The sequence below is a fragment of the Otolemur garnettii genome, unplaced genomic scaffold (genome assembly GCF_000181295.1).
Source record: "Otolemur garnettii isolate 467f Iridium unplaced genomic scaffold, OtoGar3 scaffold00020, whole genome shotgun sequence".
NCBI lineage: Eukaryota > Metazoa > Chordata > Mammalia > Primates > Galagidae > Otolemur > Otolemur garnettii.
The window spans coordinates 11,806,301-11,822,275 of NW_003852415.1; the positions used below are offsets into that span (position 1 = coordinate 11,806,301).

Genomic DNA, 15,975 nt, shown 5'->3' on the forward strand with positions numbered 1-15,975 from the left:
GGTCCGGGCTGGGGATTCGAACCCGCCACCTTAGGTGTACGTGGCTAGCGCCTTAGCCGGTTGAGCTATAGGGGCTGAGCCCAGATTTTTTTTTTTCAATGTCCATTTTACAAATGAAGAAGCAGTGACTCAGAGATGAACTTACCCAGCATCAAAACTGTCAGTGCTTTGAGGTTGAATCATGGTCTTGTGATCCAGAGACTGTATCACTTTTACCTTCACCAAGTACTAGTAAGGCCAACATGAATATGTGTGTGTACCTTGTTGGACCATGATGTAAGAAACGTGGGGATGGTTAAATAATTTGGATAACAATAATACTTCAATGGAAACAAAAACTGTAGTGAGAATTGAGGTCTAAAGAAGAAGAATTAGCTGCCCTTTTCTTTGAAGCTCACAAATTAGCTTTTTGTTTCTCTTTGGCCCACCTCTCTACCCTTATGTATTAGTGAGTGTCTTAGTTAAAATAATCTAATTACCACAGTTTTGTAAATCTGCAGAATTATTGCACTTTGCGGCCCTTCAATTACTTTTCCTATTCTTTAGCTAGCTCTGGCTCCATCATCCTAATTTCTAATGCTGGTCATGTGGGTCAGAAATTTGTTACAATTCTGCTCACACATTCTGAGTGGTATTTTTCCTTATTTAATTTCCCTTGTCCCGATTACAATAACTGCACCCCCAGCCCTTAAAAGGGACACATATTGACAGCTTAGAAACAGTGATAATTTAAAATATGACGTCTGACTTCTGCAACCACCCCTCCCCCCTTTTCAATCTCATTCCTTCTCTAGCAACATAAATGAGAAAGTAAAACCTGCACAGGGTTCCATTTTACCTCTTTAAAAAAAAAAAAATGTGTCCTTAAAGATGAAATGATAACGCTGCTGTTTCAGACCAAGGTTTCAAAGGAAGAGCCTTCTGCAAATACTTATATGCCCTTACATACGGAAATGGGCGTTTAAAAGCAGGTAGATGAGTATTTGTCCTAAAATGTGATCTTCCTTGTTGACTGTGGAGCCCGAAGCGCTATCCCTGTGCTTTGCTGCCACCTTGGCAATCCAGAAGGATTTACAACGCGGTTCTGCGCACGGAGGCTGGAAGCAGCGTTCCCGCTGCCTCTGTGGCTGGCGCAGCTCAGAGATGCATTCGAAATGGCTATAACTGAATGGCTTGGGTATGCTGCAAAGAGAATTTAGAATGTCTATCTGGTGGGAAAACACTTTCTCTTTTTTAAATAACTCAGTTTCAGCAAGATCCTCGGGCTATCTTCCGAATGCTTTACAAAGACGGAGTATTTCTTTCTTTCTTTCTTTTTTTTTCTTTAGTCCGAATGGAGACGAAGGAGGAAGGAATCGGTCGGTCGAAGATGTCCGTGTGTGGATCTGAGTTTGCGCTCTGAGCGACGTCTCGGTTCCTTTGGGCGTGACGGTGACAGCAGAGACACTCTGCTGACAGCTTTCTCTGGTGTAAGCTTCCATCCCGGGTCCAGGAGATGACTCGCCCCTAACTGCAGTTAACTTCTTGGGAGTCCAGAGCATTAGTCAAAGCTGTTTACAAAATGCAAAGCATTTGGGCAGCCAAGGCAGAGGCTCCTGAATTCTCTCTTAAACCGCCCTCAAAGGATATGAGAAAATATCGAGGATCAAAATGTAGGCGCTTAAAGCTGACCCGCTGCTGCTTTCGATGTTGGGACTTGGATTTTTTTTTTTTTTTTTTTGTATTGTGATTCTTGTTTGTGTTTCTCCCGTTTATTCCTCTCTAAGGCTGGCACACATTCTCCTCCTCCCCATTTCCCACTCACATTCCCACCCGGCATCCGGTGTGGTGTCTTAGTCTTAATTATTTGAATATGTGTCATTAGGCTTACTCGGGCACTTGATGGGTGGGTGGCATGCAGCTTTTCTTGTGGTTCCATTTATATTGAGCACGGATGGGTGGGTGCCCTCCACAATTTGTCTCGAACTCTCTCGAACACTAGTTAAAAAGCTAGCTAGAAAAAGCGACGAGTTCCAAATCTTCAAAGCGCAGCTAGGAATGAAAATAATAGGAGGGGCGGAGGGGCGAGGAGGAAAGGAATAAAAAACCAACTTCACTGGCAACTTCAATAAATCCGGCAACTGAAGGCAAAAAATAGATTCCGAGGGCTGCGTCTGGTCCGGATGAATCGCTAGGGCTCCTTCCCATCCCCGAGTCTGACTCTGGAAGCCCGCCACTGGCGTCTTGCCACGCGAGCGCCCCTAGACAGCAGCACACCCACTGGAAACTCACGTGAACAAAGCTCTCGTCTCGGCAGCCGCAGCCTGCGGTTTCCCAGCGGATTCCAGCTTCTCGGGGAGGGTAGGGCGTACACAGGGTTAACTTTGTTCCCTCCCTAGTAGGAGGGAGAGGAGGGGGAGGGGAAAAGCTGCATACTCTCTCAAGCTGGGTACCTTGTAGTTAGTTGTACGTTCCAAATCTGTCGCCGTCACTTGCGAGTTTGGTATCATCCATTGTCACCGCCGAGGAACCAGTGCTTGGAGATAACACCAGTGCTCGCAATCTCCGCGCCAAGGCGCCGCGCCGCTCCCCCTGAAGTGTCTCTGGTCCTCACCCCCAGGTGTCCAGCAGTGGCGAGACGGCACCTCCACGCCCGCCACTGTGTTCACCGAGCCCCAGGACCAGGTGGCAGTTCTCAACGATGGGCAGGAAGGACCTCGACGGCGACCCCTAAAACAATACCATGCCCCGGGAACCCCGTTCCTGCCGAGCCAGCTTCTTCCCTTTCCACCTCCCCGACCCTGTCGGATTCGGATGAGCCATTGCCGAGAAGACACGGCGGCCAGGTAAAGGGGCTGCTGTGCCGGGCGAAGTTTCCAGTAACCGCCGGAGCTACAGCTGCGCGGGCACCACGCTGCCTTTAGGGGAAGATTTTTTTCTTTTTTTGAACCAGCATGGGATGGTCATCAGGGTGGGGTCTTTCTAGGCTTTGTCTTTCACCTAGAGAGAAAATAGGCAGCTTAGCTTTTCCTTGACTTTAGAGATGTCTATCTGCAGGTCAAATCAAATCTATCTCCTTTGGGAGTTTCGTGACTGAGCTCTGGGTTAAAACGCAAATTTGCTTGCCAACTACAAGCGTAATCTTAAATCCGGGGCTTCAGCACCCCTAACTTTGCCAGAGTCCAGTTTCTCACTTCCCTAGAATGAATCTCAACTTCCACGAGTAACACCCCCTCCTCATCTGCTGTTAATGTCACTGGGGTTATTATTAAGGTTGTATCTAAAGGCACCAGCGCCTTCTCAAGCCGCAGTCCGGGATCGATTAGCAGCTAAACAGATGAGGTGGATAATAACTCGTTCTCCTTGGGTAGGGGGGTGCTTATTTTCAAAACCATGTCTATTTCTAGGCTTGTTAGTCTTCCTGGAGCTGGTGGGCACTGATCTAGGGCCATCGCGCCTTCCTGGAGCCCCTGCGGGGGTGGCGAAGGCGCTGGGAGTCTAGGAGGATGAACTTGTATTGCGTTCCCTGAGCTGCGTGTGTGGGACGCAACTGAGGGTCGGATAACTCTCCCCTACGCGCTGAATGCAGGGACAAGGAGACCATGAGGGTGACTGGAACAGGGCTTTGCCAGATACCACCAGGTTTTTGCAAGGCCTCTAGAACTCCAGGGAAGATCCCTCCGCCAAGCTGACCAGAATGGGGCTCGCCCCGGAGCTTCTAGTGCGGGCGCGGTAACTCATTGGTAATCAAGCCCAAGATCAAGGTTGCAGAGTTGCTGTCCGAACTCTAATCAGGGAGGAGAAACCTTAAGGGACAGTGACTGAGGCAGGCTGGACCCAGACTTGACCCCATGAGAAATTCCTGGAGTTTAGCGGGCTCTGGCCTGCTGCAGTTGCAGGTCCAGGCTAAGGCCAGCGCTACTGTAGTCGTTGGAGCTTTGCTGCGGAACCTCCCAGCAAGATGGCACTCACAGTTCCCTCCGATTAGCGCCCCCAGCTGCGCTCTCTGTTCCCTGGGATATAGATTAGTATATCCACTTCTCTCCACACTGTGTTTGGAGAGAAGATAGGCCATGTGTATCTAAGTCAACGTGTTTTCCTAGCTACCTTTACATAATGTGGTAAGGACAGTGACCAGCGTGCGCTAACAGCTACTCGTGTCTGCGTGTGTGTGCGTGCGTGTGTGTGTGTGTGTGTGTGTGTGAGAGAGAGAGAGAGAGAGAGAGAGAGAGACTGAGTGCCAGCGTGCATCCCCGCGAGGGCGTGTGTCTGGGAGGGCGTGCGTGGGTTGAGAGGGAAACCGGGCGTTTCTCCAAGTGGTCTTAACATTCATTTGAGCGACGCTCAAATACAAGTAGGCTGTAGACACACAGAGATGCAAAGGAAATAAAAACAATTGAGGAAGCGAGGCCAAGTGACTCAGGTTTTGACTGAGGATCGGAGTGCGGTCGCTCCTGGGGTGCATCCGGAAATCATCCCCAGCGGGTCTCCGTACCGCTCCAGCCCAATTCTTCAGCCCCAAGAACTGAGGGGATCCGTAGGGAGTTAGTCTTGGGCAAGTTTTCAACTCGCTGGTTGCAGCTCGCGTGGTCCCGGCAGCTGCGTGTCTCAGAGTAGCCCAGCGCTTGGCGCGGGCTCGTTGGCGCGGGCTCGTTCTCCCTCTTCTGTTCAGATTCAGCCTGTCTCTGGACTTGTTAAAACATGACAGCAACTTACGGAGGCAGGAGGAGCAGCAGTGAAAAGAGACGAGAAAACCTGAATATTCCTCCAACTCCCAGAAAGAGAGGAGCACCTGGTTTTCTTACACGTTACTCTTTAACCTTTGCAAAGACATTGCGAAGCAGAAACAAACGTTGCCTGTATACAAATAAGGCTTCTTTAGCTGTCAACCCTGTTTTTCAAATCTTTGAGGCTGAATCTCTGCTTGTCCACTGTAATTGATGAGGAAATTAAACAAGGCTCTTTTTTAGCAGCAGACGGGGTGAAGGGAGAAGATAGGGATGTTTAAAACAATCATATTCAACTTTAGATTTCCTCAATTAAAGTTATTTAAGAAGTCCAGGATGAGGGGAGGGATCTGTGATGGAGTGGAGTGTGGGGCGGCACATCACCAAGGTTGCCTGCATTTGAAATAACGTCATTTTGGTTGAGAAGCTTCTCATAATGTTACTCTTCACTCTCACGTTTCGATCATTTCTCAACGTCTAGGTAATAGATTCCTCCTCCCCTATCTGAAAGTACATTAGGGAGGTATGGGGAAATCGCCTTTCTAGGTTCAGTTGGTGGCATTATCCCTAAAAGATGAAGATAAGGGAGGGCCTGAGCAGGGTGGAGAGATGGAAGGCGCACTGGGTCAGGATGGCATTCATGGTGTCAGCCCCGGAGCTCTGCAACGCTCCTCAGAGAGGATAGGGTTAAACGCCCAGTCTGACTTTGCCTCTTGGAAAGCTTTGGGTTGCAGCCGCGCCTCCCGTGCATTCTTTAAACCAGAAAAGTGGGAGGGACTCTAGGAGGGAGGGAGAGAAAGAGGGCTCCGGGAGGAGAGCGCGCCAGTGCGCGAGGGACCGAGGGAGAGGAGGAGCGCGGGAGCTGCGGAGGCGATCCCGCGAATTCATTACTGTAAACATCTCCCGAGGGTGTCAGGAGGGGTGGGGGTGGGGGCTGCGGCGCCTACATTAGTCTGGCCGCCTCGGATTGAGGCAGCATTGTGTCCGGAGCAGCCTCCAGACCCGCACCCGGCGGCCGCAGCACTTGGAGCTAGCCCCGCGCCCGCCCCCGCGCAGCGCCCCACGCCGGGTCGGCGCAGTCAGCACACACGCATCGGAGCAGCGCCATCCTTGCTCTGCCGCCGACCCCCGGGATCCTTCCTCGCCAAGGAGCCCCGGAGCCGCGGGGCGGCTTTCCGCCACAGTCCCCGCTCGCCCCACTTCTTTAGGGGTTTGTTAGCTTGGCTGAGCGGAGAGGCGGAGAGGAGGCGGGGGCCGCGGCGGCCAGAGCCGAGAGAAAGTGGTATGCCCGAGCCCTGGAGGCGGAGGTGGCGGAGGACTGGGGAAAAGGATGCCGCGGTTCCGTGGGGGAAGTAGGCGAGAGCGAGCGAGGAGACCGGGGCCCCCGGGCGTCAGCGGGCTGCGGGGAGGCGCGCACCTCTCTGAGGCTCCGGCCTCCGCACCTCGGAGCCCCGACGCTGCGGGCGACAGGGCTCGGCTCCAGCAGCCGCCGCCGTCGCCACCGCCGCCACCCGGAGGACCGAGCAAAACTTTGGATCTAGGGGAGGGCGCGGCGCTGAGAGAGATTACTACCCGGGCTGTAAGGCGACCTCGAGAAGCTTCGCAGGTAACGCGTCCCCAACCCTCTTCCTCCTCTCCTTACGCCCGGCTCCTGCTCCCTCCCTGAGCTGTTCCAGGCGCTCTCGTGGTCTCGAGGAAAGTAAGAGCGAGGCGAAGTTCAAGAACCCGGGAATGGGTACCTAGAGCTGGCAGATCTGTAGTCACGTTAGCGGGGCAGCTGTGCAGGGAGGCGAATCCACTGGGAGTGATTGAGAACCCTTAGCCCCAGCTGGTGCCTGGTCTTGTAGCTCTTTGGAAATTTGGAATGTGAGTTCAGGGGCTTTTAGTATTCTTCAGTCCAGGGAAATGATTCGTGTATTTCGCTCACCCCCACCTTCTCGCTCGGTCACCCTTACCTAGCTTATTTTAAAAAATGATTTACGCTTAATGTCTGTTCGCCCGCTTCGTTTATCGGGCCCAGGAAAGGAAATTAAGGGAGGGGGGCTGAGAATTGCCAGAGAAAGGGAGAAACTATCCTCCTTTCTGATAGCCATAGAGTCCCCACCCCCATCCCCAACCCATTCACTTCCCGGCGTCATAAAATAGGAACTTTAGAAGTCACATTTTCATGGAGGGGCGAGGGGCGACATGTTCGCTCCGGGTGGTGTGCATTTTCCATGATTGTCCGTGTGCGTGTGTGTGTGCGCGCGCGCGCGCGTTGGGTGGTGTTGCAGAGGCCGAATTTTTATCGTTGTTCTGATGCACCGTGGTGCCTGGGAAGTGTGTGGCCGCGTGTGCACTGAGGCGGAGGTAGCCGAGAGAAGACTACTATCACGTTTCCCGAACAGCAGCCTTACTTAGGGTAAGAAAATAGTTGCAGCTTCCTCCTAGAGCAGAAAGATTGCAGCCCCAACTCCCTGACGCCCCCTTTCCCCCAACTGAGTTTTGAGTTTCTAAGCAGCTTAGTGTTTGCTGCTATCTTTATCATGATCATTATTTATTCACCTGGAAACTCATCCTGCCTTCTCTTGTGAATGGAAATCAGCCTCCAAGAGCTTTTGATTAATTTTAGTGAAGAGAATTTCTTGTAAAGCTTACAGTAAGCTAATCAAGTGCAAGGCACAAATCCGTGTAAATGCTCACGCTGGAGTGCAAGGTGCTGATTAGATTTCTTTACATGCTGCATTTGCTATGCAAAGCCTCTTCTAAATGGGAGCTATTGCTTCCTACTCAGCTGGGAGGCTCTTTCTTTAATCACGCAGGGTTTCAGGGCGCTTTGGAGCATGTCCACTCGCTCACAGGCTTATTGCAAAAAATTTATTATGTCTAACTTCTCCCAGCCAAATGAAGGCTAGCTTCCATGTCACACCGATACTGTCTGTAGACTTAACTGGCATGACCTTATTAAATCTCCAATTAAAGGATCCCCCAAAACATTTTGAGGTAAATGGAATGCAGGTTGCATTTATCCAGGGATATATTTGGTGGTTGCCATGTGAAATTTAAAATTTTAGGTCAGTACTTGAAACATTAGAACTGGATTATTATTACATTTTAATCACTGAGCAACATGGGCCTGATCTGTGTGATGGGATAGACCACCATATTAGAAGAGAAGCAATCTAGATAATATACATACCATGAAAAGTTCCTTCTTTCCCCCCAGTATTATTGCTTGTGAAAATAGAACTTCTTTTCCTTCCCTCCTCGAAAGCCAGAAACAGGATAGGATTAAACCATTTAAGAATTTTTAATAATCGGAGATGACAGTGCAACACCATACTGTCATGTTGAGTTGCAAGTACCTGTGACTGGAGAAGGTTGGAAGATGAAATTTCAAACATTAGTCCATGTCTCTGCCAGTAGGTACAAGGAATTGTAAAAAGAATTGGGCTAGCTGTACTGTAGCAGAACCTATTACATACCTAGCGTAGAAGGAATGCTGTTTTTTTTTTTTTTTTTTAATGCCCCTGTCTTAACACTTCAGTAGTTTCATTGCGATTCTAAAAATTCTAGGGGATGCTTTTAACAGAAGAAAGTAGATTTCCAAATGATACCATGCTGGGCTACCCTGGGGTCCCCAAGGCACTCAGGCTTTTCCTGTATGCTTGGTTTTAGATGATGTGATCATATCCCAGTTTGACTTTGACCGGCTGGATCTAATTTGAACCTTCTCTGATGCCTGTTACATTTATATTCTGGCCTGCTGGAGAGTTTGATTTAGGATTTAGGCATATCTCCTTAAAGCAACCTTACATTTTCCCAGTTTAAAGCTGTGGTTTCAAGAAAGGCTCAAGTATGTACAAGTCCAGGAGCCTTGTCCTGCAGAGACCCAACGTGACCATCTGATCTAATTTGACTCTTCAGCTTTGGACTTTACGTGAAAGAATTGCTGCTTCTGTGATCAGCCCCGTGTCTGCGGGGGGTCTCAAGTTAAAAAGAATAACACAAAGCAGCAAGGGTGCTGGGGGCCTTTTGGTTTTGCCCTCTGTTCAGAAGATTCAGAAAAGGTCAAGGTGATATAATATTTCTGTTCAGGGTGGAAGATAATCATGTTTTGATATCTTTATTTTAATTTCAATTCAAGTTCATTTTCACTAGATTACTTTAATAACTTTGTGGTTTCTGCCACAGTGATTCAAATTCAGTCCATTAGTGACCTCTATCTGTGAGAAGTGAATACTCATTGTTTTTCTTCTCCTTAGACTCTGTAGATTATGTGGGGGTGGGGACCCCACCACCTCTTTCGTTCTTTCTGGATATTTCAATTTTTCTAATTTGATTTTTCTGGTACAGAGTTCAGCGTGGATAATGATATTTAATAACAGTAATAAAAATATTATGGGCCAGTCGAGAAGCTACTGAATGGGTGTTCCATATAGCCTTGATAATATGATCAAAATAAATAAAACACTGGAACTATCCACTGCCAATGAAAGGACTGTACCGTCAGGTAGTGTATTGTTTTAGAACCCACAATGCTGCTGAATGTAAGTGAAATTTTATTGCTCCTAAGTGCTTACATAACAAGGGAAACTTGAGACAAGCTCAGAATATATATGTGGTAACTAGACTTCATGGTAGCTGTGTGTATGTCTTTAAATTCAGCTGTGCTTGGACTGTGAACTTATGGCACAGATCAAAGAGTGTGAGAAGAGTGTTTATAAACAGATGGTCCTTTTAAGGAGACTTTTAAAATTTGATTCCTAATCCAGGTTTGTCTTCTGAAGGTTTTCTAATAGAAATATCAATTTTGGTTGTTCATTCTGAATGCTAATTGAAGACAAAGTTTACTGAATTTCTTTGGTGAGCAGTTACCATTATCTGACGTTTTCCAGATGGTTTTTGATGTAGTGGTATTTGGGGAGATGGAATTTTTAGGAGGTTTTCTTTCTTTTCCCTGGGGCAAGTTTTACGCAAAAGACTTTTTAAGACTAGGTATTATTATTATTAAAGTTAAACAACCATTATAATACTTCAGGCGACTTTCTTGCCTTTTCTAGCCTCCAAATGTCTTTGCATTTGTGCAATTGTGTTTTTCTTCTAAAACTACATGTTGCGATTAGAAGTATTTTTTTCTTACTCTTTTCAGTAATACACTCCTTTCAATTAAGTATCTGATTATAAGAATACACACACACACACACACACACACACAGAGAACCATTTTAAGACAGAGATTCTTTTCAAGATTTTAAACTTGTTCCTTTTTTAAGGGCTATGACACAAATATTGCAATAAAAATATCCTGTATTCTGATGAATACAGAGACTTATTTCAGTTGCACGGAACAGTAAAACACTGTATTAGCAAAATAATCAGTGGTATTTTGAGTACATGTTCAAAATCTGTTAGAACCTTCATGTTTTTTTTTCCCCCCTTGGCGAATTTTGCATCTACTGGTCTTTTTGGTTTTCTTTGATTCCTTCTACTGTAGCTCTTTGAAGTGATTCAAAATTAAACAGTAGCTACTTTTTTAGGCAAATTCATCATGTTATGTTCAGGATTCCAGAAGAGTTAATGATGCAGAAAAAGTCCTGTAAAACATCTTTCTAAAAGAAGTCCTTCTCTTGCAGGCTTCCCACTTACTGGCCTCCTGTACTATTTGCAGTGAATTGGAACTCCATTATTTATTTATTTTTCAAATACCACCTCTAACTTAATTTAATGTGGGATGTGTTTCTGCAAAAGCAGGCAGCTCCGTGTGTCCTGAGTCGCCTGAACAAAGCAGTGTCGTTGTTACAGATCTGTAATAAGGGAAGGTCAAAGGAAATATTCTTGTATAATTTGGAAAGGCAAAAGGCCACATTCATGATTCTCAAACACTGGTCACTTATGCTGCTAATACTTAATAAGGACATACTTTTTTCTGGCAGTTTCATAGTTAAAGACCTCAGCCATTTTTTGAAGCATTCACAGAATAAATCTTTGGCACTACTAACCCTTAGGTGCTTATTAGAACTGAGGATTTTTTACCCCACTTTCTTCCCAGGTTGCTTTTAAGGGCATGTGCAAGCAACTTGGAAAAAGGTCTTCTGTTCCCCTCAGTTCACAGGTCATATTGTTATATTTCAGTCCTCTTTATTAGAGCTTTCAAGGTACCGCTAAAAAGAATCTTCCGTCTGAACCCTTTATGAACCTGAGGGCTTTTGGATTTAAACCTACTGAAAAATACTGGGTCTCAAAGTTCACAGATGCTATTAGGCCTCAGAACACTGAAACCACCTTCAGCAGGGAGTAAAAGAACAGTGGTTCCTAAAATCGGTTCACAAATACACTGTCCATTGAAGTCAACAGAGGTCATGTGGCTGAATGGAGAACATTAGACACGTATCAGTCCTGAAATAGGTTCACATGCTGGTGTTACTCTTAGCCCCAGCTGCCTGTGGGTGTCACTTTCATCAGAGTCCAGTATCTAAACAGTCTCTGTAATCATTTCGCTCTCTCACTTTGCTCTCAAACTTGGACTGAAATACTTAGAAGAAGGAAATAATGCAAGAATTGTAATATTCATCATACATTTTAGATGCAGAAGAAGTGAGAGGTTAGTGGAATTGTGTGGATAAACACTGACCATAGAGGTTCCAGGGAGATCTTTTAAAGACTGACTTTAAAACACATTTGTATCCACTGTGATTACCCCTGGCCCTTGTGTTTTCTGGCCCTCAGTTATAGGAGGATTTCATTTATTCTTCACAGCTGTCTCTCTGAGTTGGTACAAGAAAGCCCTACCTGTTTAGCTTCTGACTGGGTAAACTGAGTCACAAATAAGAGCTACTTAAGGCTGCACATTTTATGTTTTATCAAGTAGATACAGAATTCTCCCGATACAGATGAGGCGTTTTATTTTAGACAAACCCACCCCAAATGATCAGAGTTGGTTTTTAAAGTTAAATGATAAAAGATGTTGCAATCATACAAAGATTTCAATTTAAAATGATAGCATTTCGCCCTCTCTCTAACATTATGTTAGATCACAAATTTTCTAAATGAACATAATTTGATGACATAGGCATTTGGCACCTGAACTGCAGTGGGGAGAGAGAAATAGAGGAAAGAAAAGAAAACTGCATTCTTGGGTGGGCACACTCCATTCTACACATGACCTTGTACGAATTACTGAATCTCTGGGAGACTTAATTTCCTCTCTGCCGAGTTCAACAGAGTTGTCAAGGGGTCAAATAAGATTAATGTGTGTGAAAATACCTTGATAACAATACAGTGTTATATTCCCATAAAGAGGCCTTATTCAAATTGATAACATTTATCACGGCATGAATGTCTTGTGCTAGGGTAGACTAGGTTTTATATAAATAAGGTAGTAACCAAGACAGAGTGCCCTGTCCATTAGGAGTTTTTGTTCTTGTGGGTGCTACTGCCCACCCAATAAATTGTCTGGTGGCCCCTGCCTTGTTTTTTCCATTCATTTAATGATGGGTTACCTCTGTTTCTGTGTTTTCTCTATTTGGATGCAAGTATCTTTTTAAAGATGAAGGATAGTTAGGGTGAGTTGAATTCAAGGGTCAAACGTTCCTTTGGAAATTGAAAACTGAGGATCATTTTTTGGGGAAAAAAAAAAGTAATAGGCCTAGGAACTTGAAGTAAGATTGTTTCTCTTTTTCACTGGGTTTATACTTGAGCCATCCAACTTACCTTTTGCTAAAACACTATCATTAATAAAATATACAATTATTTATTTTTGTATGCAAATAAGGCAGGCTAGTGCAAAGACTTACCTTTTTAGTAGTTTGGAAAACCTCTTTAACTCATTATTTATGAATAAAAAGACATGATGTATATTTGAAGGTGATGTCTATTTCTAAGTTTGGCCTGATTTTGATGTTGTTAGTGTCATGTCATTAAACCCTGTGGGACAGTTCTTTACAATTTATTTGCATATGTTATTCAGCTGTAATTTTACACTTGTCAGATCTGAGGTTCTTTTAACTTTAAATATTTCAAGAGTGAGCGTGTTTATTTCACTTCGCTAATTTGATTACATTTAGGCCTTTGTAAAGGGTATTTCTTAATTGTTTTAGCATTGCTTAGTTGACTGCCTCATACAACACATGCGTATGTGAAGGGTGTATTTATAAAATCTAATCTATGATTAGATTATGATACGCAGTCAGAAGAATATTTCTGTCAGTGATTTGAAGTATGAAGTGTATCTTAACAATGTTCTTCACTGTTTCTGATTTGCTGTTTGTCAGAGTTTTGACATTTGCTTTTACCCCAAGTTGTTCAGTATGTTAGAACATTGTAAATAGTCAGGTATAGTACTGCATTTTAACATGAATGATTACTTTGATAGTTTGGCAAAATTAATCTGAGTGGCTTTTGTTCTGGTAGTTCAGAAAGAGATAATAATAATATTAGAAGAAAGAAAATGTTTGCTAGGACTCAGAGAAGTTCTAATAAAATAAGAAACCATCTCTAGGTTTATGCTGAGGAAGTGAGTATGTATTTGTATCTTTGTAATGCACAAAGTCTCAGGTGCTCTGGAGAAGGAGTACTGTTATACTCTGAGGTTAGGTGGTGCAAATTTAGCCTACATGTTTCTAATTTGAAGCAATGAGATGACCCAAGCAATGTTTAATTAGAGATTCCCCCCCCCCAAAAAAAATAGGTCTTAGGGAAACTATAAGTGAAGGAAAGCACAAAATACAATCAGAAAATACATTTTTGTGTCTGTGGCCTGGTCCTTGTGAAGGAGATATTTTTGTAGAGGCTGCAGGTATACAATAGAGGGTAAAGGTGACTTATTCATTGATTCAGGAGACAGTTTTTAGCCCTAACCATGTAAGAGGCATGGAGTAAGACTGGATGCAGGCAAGTTAGGTAAGGCAGGATCCCTCCACTGGAGGCCACCCAGGCTGGTGAGGAGAGAAGGAGATACAAAACCTAATTGCATTGCAGTTTGATACATGATTGGAGATGTGTGGCTAAGTGTGTCAGGAATGCACAGGGTTAGTGAAGAGAGCTCTGCATTTGGAGGGGGATAATCTTGGGTTCTAGTGCTGACTTTGCCACGGGTTAATTTTGTAAACTTGGCCACATTTCAAACATCTTCTAGTCTTTGTCTCCTCAGATAGCAAATGGGGGAAAATATTTTGTATTCACTAGTTATTTCTCTGAGGCCTGAGATGACTGTGTTAAACGTCTAACTGTTCTGGCACATAGTAGGTGCTTAATAAATGCTGACCATAGATCCTTCTGTCTCGGAAACTATAATGATTCCACTGTGTTACCCTTATTTTTTACCAATACTTTTGCCATTTCCCTGGAATCCCAAAGCCTTTTTGATTGAACATGATCTGAAAAATAAAATTGTATTATTTGTGCACGTAACAAGCCTGAAAAGCACAGCAAAAGAAGTTAGGATTCCACACAGGAGCTAAATGAACTTCTGGCTGGTGGTATGTAGTATAGGATGATGGCATACGAGAAGGCCCAGGGAAGGGAAGAGAGGCTAAGGATTAGGACATGTCTCAGTTTGGGGGTCAGACAGTGATGTCATCTGGGTCCTGCCTAACTTGGACGTTTTTTGTTCATTGAAAGCATAGCCTTTGTGGCAATTGAGAAGTTTGTCCTCATGTGTCCCAGCTTCTGGCCATATAGAATTCCACCGATGATCAATGCCTGCCGTTGGCGAGGAGTCCTGGGTCTAGACCGTGACACCAAGCACAGTGAGTTGTGGTTTTTAACGTCTCTGCCATCGAGCACTTGCTTCACGTAAATCATTTCACACATGACTCTTGGCAGAGTCCTGAAAATGCTTTATGGTGGAAGATGAACACGTAAATTATTGGGATGCTTCCATAATGCTTATTCTGTCTTTACAGAATGATTCTGCCTTGCTTGTATAGTGGTACACACTGATGGTAGAATCAGAGTGATGCTTTGCGGGTATCAGCTCAGTGTGGAAATACTATTTCAGAAGGTAATTTTCAGTTAATTTAAGTAAAGGAACTTCTCATTGCTACTACCATAGATGGTGCCAAACAAATACAGTGCTCAGGTGTCCTGGTCAGAACATATGATAGTGGAGTTATTTTTCATTTATCATTATAACTGCAAATATTCATAGTATAATTTCTACATTTTACTCAACAGTCGAGGTTTGTTGTTTTTTTTTCTCTCCCAAACATTTACAAACCCACAAATTTATTGATGTAAGAAACGTATATTCAACAAGACGTTAGGCACGTCCCAGAGCCCAGACCTCCATGCTGGGTAACACACAAGCTTTTCCTGTTAAGATCACATAATATATAATGTAATATATACACATATAATTAATCAAATTGGAGCAGTTAGAAGCAAGCACTAGAGTGTATACTGTAAGCTGTTAACATCTTAGTAAGTAGCTTCTGAGCCAACGTTCAACCCAATATAAAACAATAAAACCTTGTTTTGCTACTTTAGGAAATGTAAGAGAGATTAAAATTCCTTGGGAAATGGTTTAAAAAAGTATTTCTTTCCCCAAATAGGTAGAGAACAAGTCCAATAGTGCTGACAGCAATGGAATTTAAAACTCGATTTAAATAAACCCTGAGCCCCGAAGGAATACCAGGCAGATATCTGTTGGAGTCACGAGCTTGTGACTGAGGATTTAACAAAGATTGAGTACTTATTGGGTGCCAGGCACCATGGTCTGTTTTGTGGTAGGCATTTGGGATATATTTTTTCAAACAGGACCTCATCCCTGCTCTTAAAGAAGTCTGATGGGTTAGCCTGTAGAGTCACCCTTTTTTGAAACTTGACTCATCTATCTGAATTAACTGGACGAGCTGGTTAAAAAGATAGCTGGATTCTAGACCCTAATCCTTTGTGAATTTCAGAGTGTACTTTTTGTGTGTTTATCGCCACATAGGATATCACTCAGTTTAACCCCGATCTTCGAGGAAAGGATCTTCAGACGGGCCGGACACCAGGGCTGGCCTCCCTCCAACTAGGCAGTCTCCTGTGTCTTCTCCCTGCCATCAGTGTGTGCTAAGCCATTGTACTGTTTTTGATGTCCCCAGAGTTAGTTTCCTAAAAATAAAATTGTGTCATATCCTTTAGTGGTCACCCACCTCTTGGATCTTCAGCGCTCTGGGTGCAGCCCATTGAAACTTGTCATGTGGCTTGGTGCCTGTGGCTCAAGCAGCTAAGGCACCAGCCACATACACCTAAGGTGGCGGGTTCAAATCCCCAGCCCGGGCCTGCCAAACAACAATGATGGCTG

At 44.6% G+C, this 15,975-nt stretch overlaps 1 protein-coding gene across 2 annotated transcripts in view; it reads left to right on the top strand.

Annotated features, from left to right (window-relative positions):
• Positions 1–2,441: 2,441 nt before the first annotated feature.
• FLRT2 (fibronectin leucine rich transmembrane protein 2) overlaps positions 2,442–15,975 on the top strand; it is an 89,622-nt gene continuing 76,088 nt past the window's right edge. The window contains exon 1 of one of the 2 annotated variants that reach the window (XM_003786959.3): positions 2,442–2,825. The gene's annotated coding sequence lies outside the window, so the exon portion shown is untranslated. Of the gene's footprint in view, positions 2,847–15,975 lie in introns of both variants that reach the window. The other variant, XM_003786960.3, reaches the window with a different exon arrangement.